Genomic DNA, 6,606 nt, shown 5'->3' with positions numbered 1-6,606 from the left:
AGCCTGTGCTTCACTTCCTGGTGTGAGGAATGTTGGTGCTATGGGGTCTTCTGGACCTTGTCAGGGTGTACTGGTGTCATTGTCCTAGAAGTAGGAAACACTAAGCCAACCACCTGGCGTTCATTTATTTTGATGTAGATGTGCTGTTGAGGTGGCACGTAAGCTGTTGTTGTTGATGTGTTGGGTGAGCGATTATGACCAAGGAGTGTATAATGTCTATTGTTGTTATATCCCCTATAATTATTATTGACATGTGGGTTCTAGTAGACCTCACTGGCGGCAGTTAGGTGGATTTATGACAAGGTATTTGATTAGGTACAGCTGTACAAGTCTGATGTATACTAGATGTTCTCACTACAACAATCTTGGTGTGTCAAAGGTGCATGAGGCAGGGAAATGAACATTCAATAGACCACAGTGGTCAAAGCCCTAAGTAGCCACGTGGGAGGGGTAATCTCAGGAGGAGAAGTGCAGACTAAGAGAGACTATGTCTGGAGGAACCTGAGAGAATGAAGGCAAGAGGGGGATGCAGGCAGGAAGGGGACACACTGCAGGAGACATAACCCAGTAAGGTTGAAGACGAAAAGAATCATATAGGGAAAGATTATGGTTAGAACAAGGAATGAGCAGGATACTGAGGACAGACCCATAGGGATGGGGGAGAAGACAAAACAGCAGAAAGGATGTGAGTGTGTTGGAAGGGGCTGACCACAGATGTCAAGGCCTGCAGGGGCAGAGGAGAAGGGACTCAGATAGGAAGTACCAAGAAACATCAGATAGATATGAATCATTCTCTAGTTCCTAGAAGCACCCAACCTCAACTCACAAAGGAGGCATTACTTACTCATGAAATGTGAACAGATGAGCAGTGCCTGCAGGCTGCCGCCATCACCCAAGAAGCACCACCCATCCCGAGTGTGTGTAATCATCCACCCAGACCAGACTCATCTCCCTATACACTGAACTGTAAACATTTTGTGGTGAATAGTAAGAATAAAGGACTCAAAAGGAACGCAATATAAATATTTTTATTATAGCTGATAATTTCCACCTACTATTGTTGCAAACAGTGCTTTAAATGCACAGGTACTATCAGATATTCAGTACCTGTCCTTCTTTAATCTACGCGTATAGCACCGGCACTTCTCAGTACTTCACCAGTGTGTTTAATGGGCGAGTATCACCTCACGGTAGCAAACAGATATTCTGGGACAATAGGGGTTTGGGGGAGAGCCAAGGAATAGGTTGGTCTGTTCCTCAGGGGCAATGGGGGAAGGGGTAGCACAGTCTAGACAACTGTGCTACTTTGGGCTACATCCATTAAAGGATGTAGCCCAATGGTATAAAGCTGCCCATTTAAGGGCTGCAGCTCACCATTTTGTGGTGAGTGCAGCCCGTGGCACCCCCTCACATTAGCAGGCATTTCAGGCAGTTTTTTCCCCCACCTACCCACTCCTGAGGAAAGGTTTGTGACGGAGGTGTAAAATTGATAGTGTTTCTGGTTGCGTAGTAGGGACAGGTGCATATGGTTGAATTTTGTATTCGGTTGTCGCTTGAAAGGAGTGGCGGGGGTTGGCAGGTGGCCCCAAAGTTTGCAGTGCTTTACAGAAGATTATTATGCTTAAAATGGGTGAACCAGGCTGCAAGGGTGGGTCTGAACAGGTTCTCAACAGAGAGAGAGAAGAATTTAAGGTTACGTCACAGGAAGTATATGTTTAGTCATATTCACACGTTTACTGTTAAGGAGGGGGAAGTTCAAGTGTTACAACCATCAGAAGTCAGTAGGGCATGTTGTAAGGATGTGTTGCAAACCTCAAGGGGAGTGTGGGATTTTAGGGGTGGGGGATAGATGGTAAGGGGTATTTGAATGTATAGTGAGGTTGTCGTTTTGTAAAGCAGTAAGCCTAGGATGGTTTTGTGATGCGCACCTGTTTCAATAAAACGGCCTTTGAACACACAAAAGGGCCAGTAGTCTCTCTCTGCCTATTTCACCTAATGTATACCTACACTTCTATATTTACAGTCTAAGCACTCTTTGCATCTGTAACTAAAAGCGCGAGTACTTTATTCACAATAGGCTCGCAATGAACATAATTTCCAGTTGGTCTTCTGTGGTTCTATGTCGCTAAAAGCAGCTGGTGTTGCACACTTCCGTGACGTGCAGAATACTGAGAACGGTAGCAACACCACTTCCAGCAGCAGACAGAGGGGGGCGCTGTGCAATCAACTAGCCCGAGCATGGAAAGCAGATGTGACCGCTTTCAGAAACCCCTCGCTGCTCAGGCCACTCCCTCTCTCCTCCTGCGCCCACCCACCAAAAAATCACAGCGGTGAGGCCCCCCTCCCGCCCCCAGCAAGCTCTCCAACCCGCTGCCCTGCCCCCTCCTCCACCGGGCCTCACTTCCTCCTTGCTTCCTCTCCTCCTGCCCGTGGTGGCAACTGTCCGAGCTGAGGCAGCGGAGAAAGCAAGCCAATCATGTGAAAACTGCTGGAGCCGGCTCAAAAATACAGAGCAATTAATGCTGCCCCCTCAGGCCAGGTCGGGAGTGGGAGGGCAGCAGGGAGGACGTCAAATCCGGGAAGGAAACTGAAGGCACCTAATGACTGGGAAACTTGCGCTGCAACTTCAGACGCGAGCAGCGGGGAGTTGCGTAGAAGAAGCAGCAACAGGAGACGGGGCCGCGGCGGCAGGAGCAGCTCGGGGCCGGGCGCAGCCTCCTCCGCTCCGGGCTATGGGCAGAGGCGCCCGTGGGAGGACGGGACGGCGCTGACCGCGGCTCGGGTGCACTTGGAGTCAGCTGGAGGTAAGGCTCGCCGGTGCCCGTGCATCCGTGTGTCGGTGCAGCTACACCGGCTTCACCTTCCCTCGGCTCCTCCGTCTCCGCTTCCCTCGCCCAGCCGCCGCCGGGCTCCTCTCATTGTTTGTGGGGGAGGCTGGCACCGGCCCTGCTCCCTCTTAGGGCTCTCCCGGCGCACTTGAACAATTTCACACGAAGCCCTGTTCTGCTCGGGCTGTGGGACGTGTTGCACGCAGGGACCCCTCCTCTCCCTGTCTAAGATGCTGAAAGAGGGATTATGGACCCCACGGGCTGCGAGCCCAAGTGTTGATCGCAGACAAGCTGTATTTTACAATGTTGTATTAATCTTGTATCCAAGACAGCTCCATTGGCTAGTGAGTCGTTTAATATTTGTCAGACTATAGTATGTACACAGTGAGACTTGTGGCTTCCATGCTTTCCACATTAATGTCCAAAGAGACTTTCCGTAGTCCATCATGCAGACGAGCATTGTATCACCTTGGATTTACTAGTAGTACTCGTTAGTTATCCTTAGATGATGTTTTCCATAACTGTTTGGTTTAAGTGTGCCAGCGGGTGCAGAGGCAAGGGTCGCACAACCATTGTGCTATTAGGGCACTATGTTTCACAATTCACAATGTATCTTCCGCCTTTCTCTTCGTTGTGAGAGGTATTATTTACATGATGCACTTTCACAGGATATGCGATAAAATAAGGCTGCAGTTTAACTAAAGTGGTTAACAGCCTTCTACGCTGACAGCCTAGCAGACTCACACTGTGTATTGTAATTTCGTCCGCCAGCCTCATTCGATCTTCAGGGATCCGTTTCAACTTAACTGATTAATCCTAAACCCGTTAACGTGCCAAAGGGGAAAGCATTGTATATTTCTACCAAGAAACCGTGCAAAGTGGTTTGAACTAGATCCCGCGCTACGTGTACGTGCTGGTTTCTAAATTACTTGTAATACCGATGTTCAGCACACGTTTAAATGTCCCCATTTTAATAAAATAACCCAGGGAGAGATCAAATGATTTATGTGCACAGGATCACACATTTCATGGTCCAAGTGCGAAAGAGTGGATTCTAATTCAGGTCTCCCGGTTCCTTGGTGAGCTGCTTCTCCCTGCTCCATCCTGTGTTCCCACAGCACAGCAGGAGGAAGGCTTCTTCGTTATTTATTTACAGTACTGACTGAGTCATGTTTCTCACACCGTTTGTGCGCTACAATATCTGCTCTTCTCCCCTGCTCTCCGTTTGCTCTGTACGTAGAACAAGCAGTGGGGCATAGATCACACATGCAGACAGCAAGCAACACCTGCCGGCCTAAGTGTGTTCTTTCTCTACATACTTACCCTTCAGATTTAGGCAGCAGTTCTGTCATTGGCTTTTCTGCAGTGCTTAATTTGTAAATAAAAATGTGCAGGTGCTCAGAGTTCTCCTCTGAAACACGCAGCTGCTGCAATTAAAGGTGCGAGCACGGAATAATGAAGCAGCATAATCCTGAAGCCATCTCGGGCCTCTTCAATACATTTATAGCCACTCGCTGCCCCTTAAACTCACTCTTGCAGCTTTCTGCTCTCTCCCATTGTGACGCTTTTTCGTTTTTCTCTTCCTCCGTCTTTCCCAAATGTCTTTTGCTCGCACCAAATGCTCCAGGCAGAAGAATAAGTGCCGGTGCTTAGCACCGGAAACAACAAGCACAAATTAAGCACTGCTTTTATGTTCGCTGGGGTAAAAATAATATGTTGGGACTTCTAAAAGTGTGGAGGGTCTAGTGCTGGTTTCTTAAGTGTTTACAATTATAATTTTATCCTTCAAGCTTTTTGTCCCCAAACCGCACTCTTCATGCGTCCTCTTTTCGTTCAACCCATCACCTGCCTCTTTTCTGCACCTCTTTCCCCTCTGAGTCTCTTTATCTGACATTTATTTATCCTGCCCCTGTACTTTTTTACATCCACATTTACCCGTTTGGTCCCTACTGCACTGCTCAAACGTGCCCTCGCCATCTCCCAGCATCTCTCCTCGGGCACCCAGATAGCGATCCTCTATTCAGGGTGGAATGTAGTGTTAGTTGGAGGAACCCATGTGAAATTAGTTTTAGAGCTCCAGGCAAAATAATGTTTTACCTTTTGGATACTCCCAGAGGAAAGAAGCAGTTAGCTCATGTTGCCATGTGTCCGCTGCCTGCAAGAGCCTTTATACATCATCAGCACTGTCCTGTTCTGCCTCAGTGACACATAGCTGACAAGTGCCCCCACAAAGTCATGTTACCCCAACCCCAGTACGAGGTGCCACGGCTACCGCAGAGTTTGGAGCGAAAGACAACTTTGCTAATTCACCTCAGTTCTCATGTAACATTCCTGGGCATTGTCCATCTGTACTTCACCAGAAAATGCTGCAAACACTGACCGCATTCATCCATCTGTTTTAGTACTTGGCCCCACACACACTCATCACTTACATCATCCCTTACTATTCCAGCAAGACCTACACATGCCTCTGCCCGTGTACCATAAGTAGCACGCTTGTAATTCTACACCGGAGACCAACTCGCAGCTCTGTCGATGTAATTCATCGACATAAAATACCCCGTAGTGCTCCTTTAATGAATCCCTGGCAAGGCTGGACCTGCGCCGGTCAATTCAAAACGGGTTTCCAACATGTACATTTATGGGAATTTCGGTATGCAACAAAAGCGTTTTGTGCAGCGAAGCACTTGGTTATTACAGTAAATAAAGTGGCCGTGACACACAACGGTCTAACTGGTGAACAGCGCAAATTCTGCAGGGAAGAGCTCCCTCAAGCCTGCTTCACTGGGTCCAGCAGAACATCCTTCTGGTGCCGAAATCCTGCATCACCTCCCGGTCGTATTTCCTTTCTTTATTGTGAGCCACACATCGTCTACCTTCTGTTGTTGAGAGCTGGAGTGCTGGGCCCTCTCCAGAGGAGAGCACGGTGCAGTTAGCACCGGCTGCTCCACCCTTTCGGCTGACTACTTCTTTAAAGAGAAAAAATATGTTGTTTTTATGCTACAATGATGCTAATCAACACGAATGCAAGTAACTGGGGGACACTAACTTCCCCTGATTTAGTTCCTCAACATTTCCTTCAGATTCTGTCTCCTGGAGGTCTCAAATGTCGGCATGTGTGACAGACCTACGCACACTCACTCCCAAGGAATACCAGACCTACGGATATTCACTCATACACACACACACGACCTTAGATATACCCATGCATGCACACAGACAGACCAACGTACACAAGAGGCACTGTACCGAAGTGTGCGCGCACCCACACAGACCTAAAATCAGACAGGCATCAATGGATAGGAGAGCATCAGATAGGCAAGTGATAGGTGGCCTTAGATAGGCAGACAATGGATACTGGATACTGGCTTCTTATTTGCTTAGTCTTGGCCCTCTGGGCAGCAACTCCAGTTAAAGATGGGGAACAGAGTGGGGAGTCAGAACCCATTCAATCCTTGGAGTCTCTTTGGAGACACCATTTATAATATGTAAAATAAAATACCTGTCTTCATGCACAACAAGTGGGCGTATTGTGACAGCAAATCTCACGGAGGCATAGATACCTGAGTTTTTGAGGAAAACGAACCATAGCACACTAACACTCACAGTTTCGAATGTGTTTTTCCTCACAACAAAATAGCGGAGCTATCACCCAGTCCACCTGACTGTATTTATTGGGGAGTTGAAAATTCATATTGATTTTCATGGGAAAGAATACGCAGATGTTTCGATTAGGGTTTTTCGACCCTGCACTTTCTCAAGATATTTCACCTACATA

The 6,606-nt window shown here is 47.9% G+C and overlaps 1 protein-coding gene across 1 annotated transcript in view; it reads left to right on the top strand.

Annotated features, from left to right (window-relative positions):
* The first annotated feature begins 2,225 nt into the window (after positions 1–2,225).
* The window catches only part of CEMIP2 (cell migration inducing hyaluronidase 2), a 371,877-nt gene continuing 367,496 nt past the window's right edge, over positions 2,226–6,606 (top strand). The window contains exon 1 of the mRNA XM_069228897.1: positions 2,226–2,804. The gene's annotated coding sequence lies outside the window, so the exon portion shown is untranslated. The remainder of the gene's footprint in view (positions 2,805–6,606) is intronic.

Source organism: Pleurodeles waltl, chromosome 1_1 (genome assembly GCF_031143425.1).
Source record: "Pleurodeles waltl isolate 20211129_DDA chromosome 1_1, aPleWal1.hap1.20221129, whole genome shotgun sequence".
In the NCBI taxonomy this organism is placed as follows: Eukaryota; Metazoa; Chordata; class Amphibia; order Caudata; family Salamandridae; genus Pleurodeles; species Pleurodeles waltl.
This window is presented reverse-complemented; position numbering and strand designations above follow the sequence as displayed.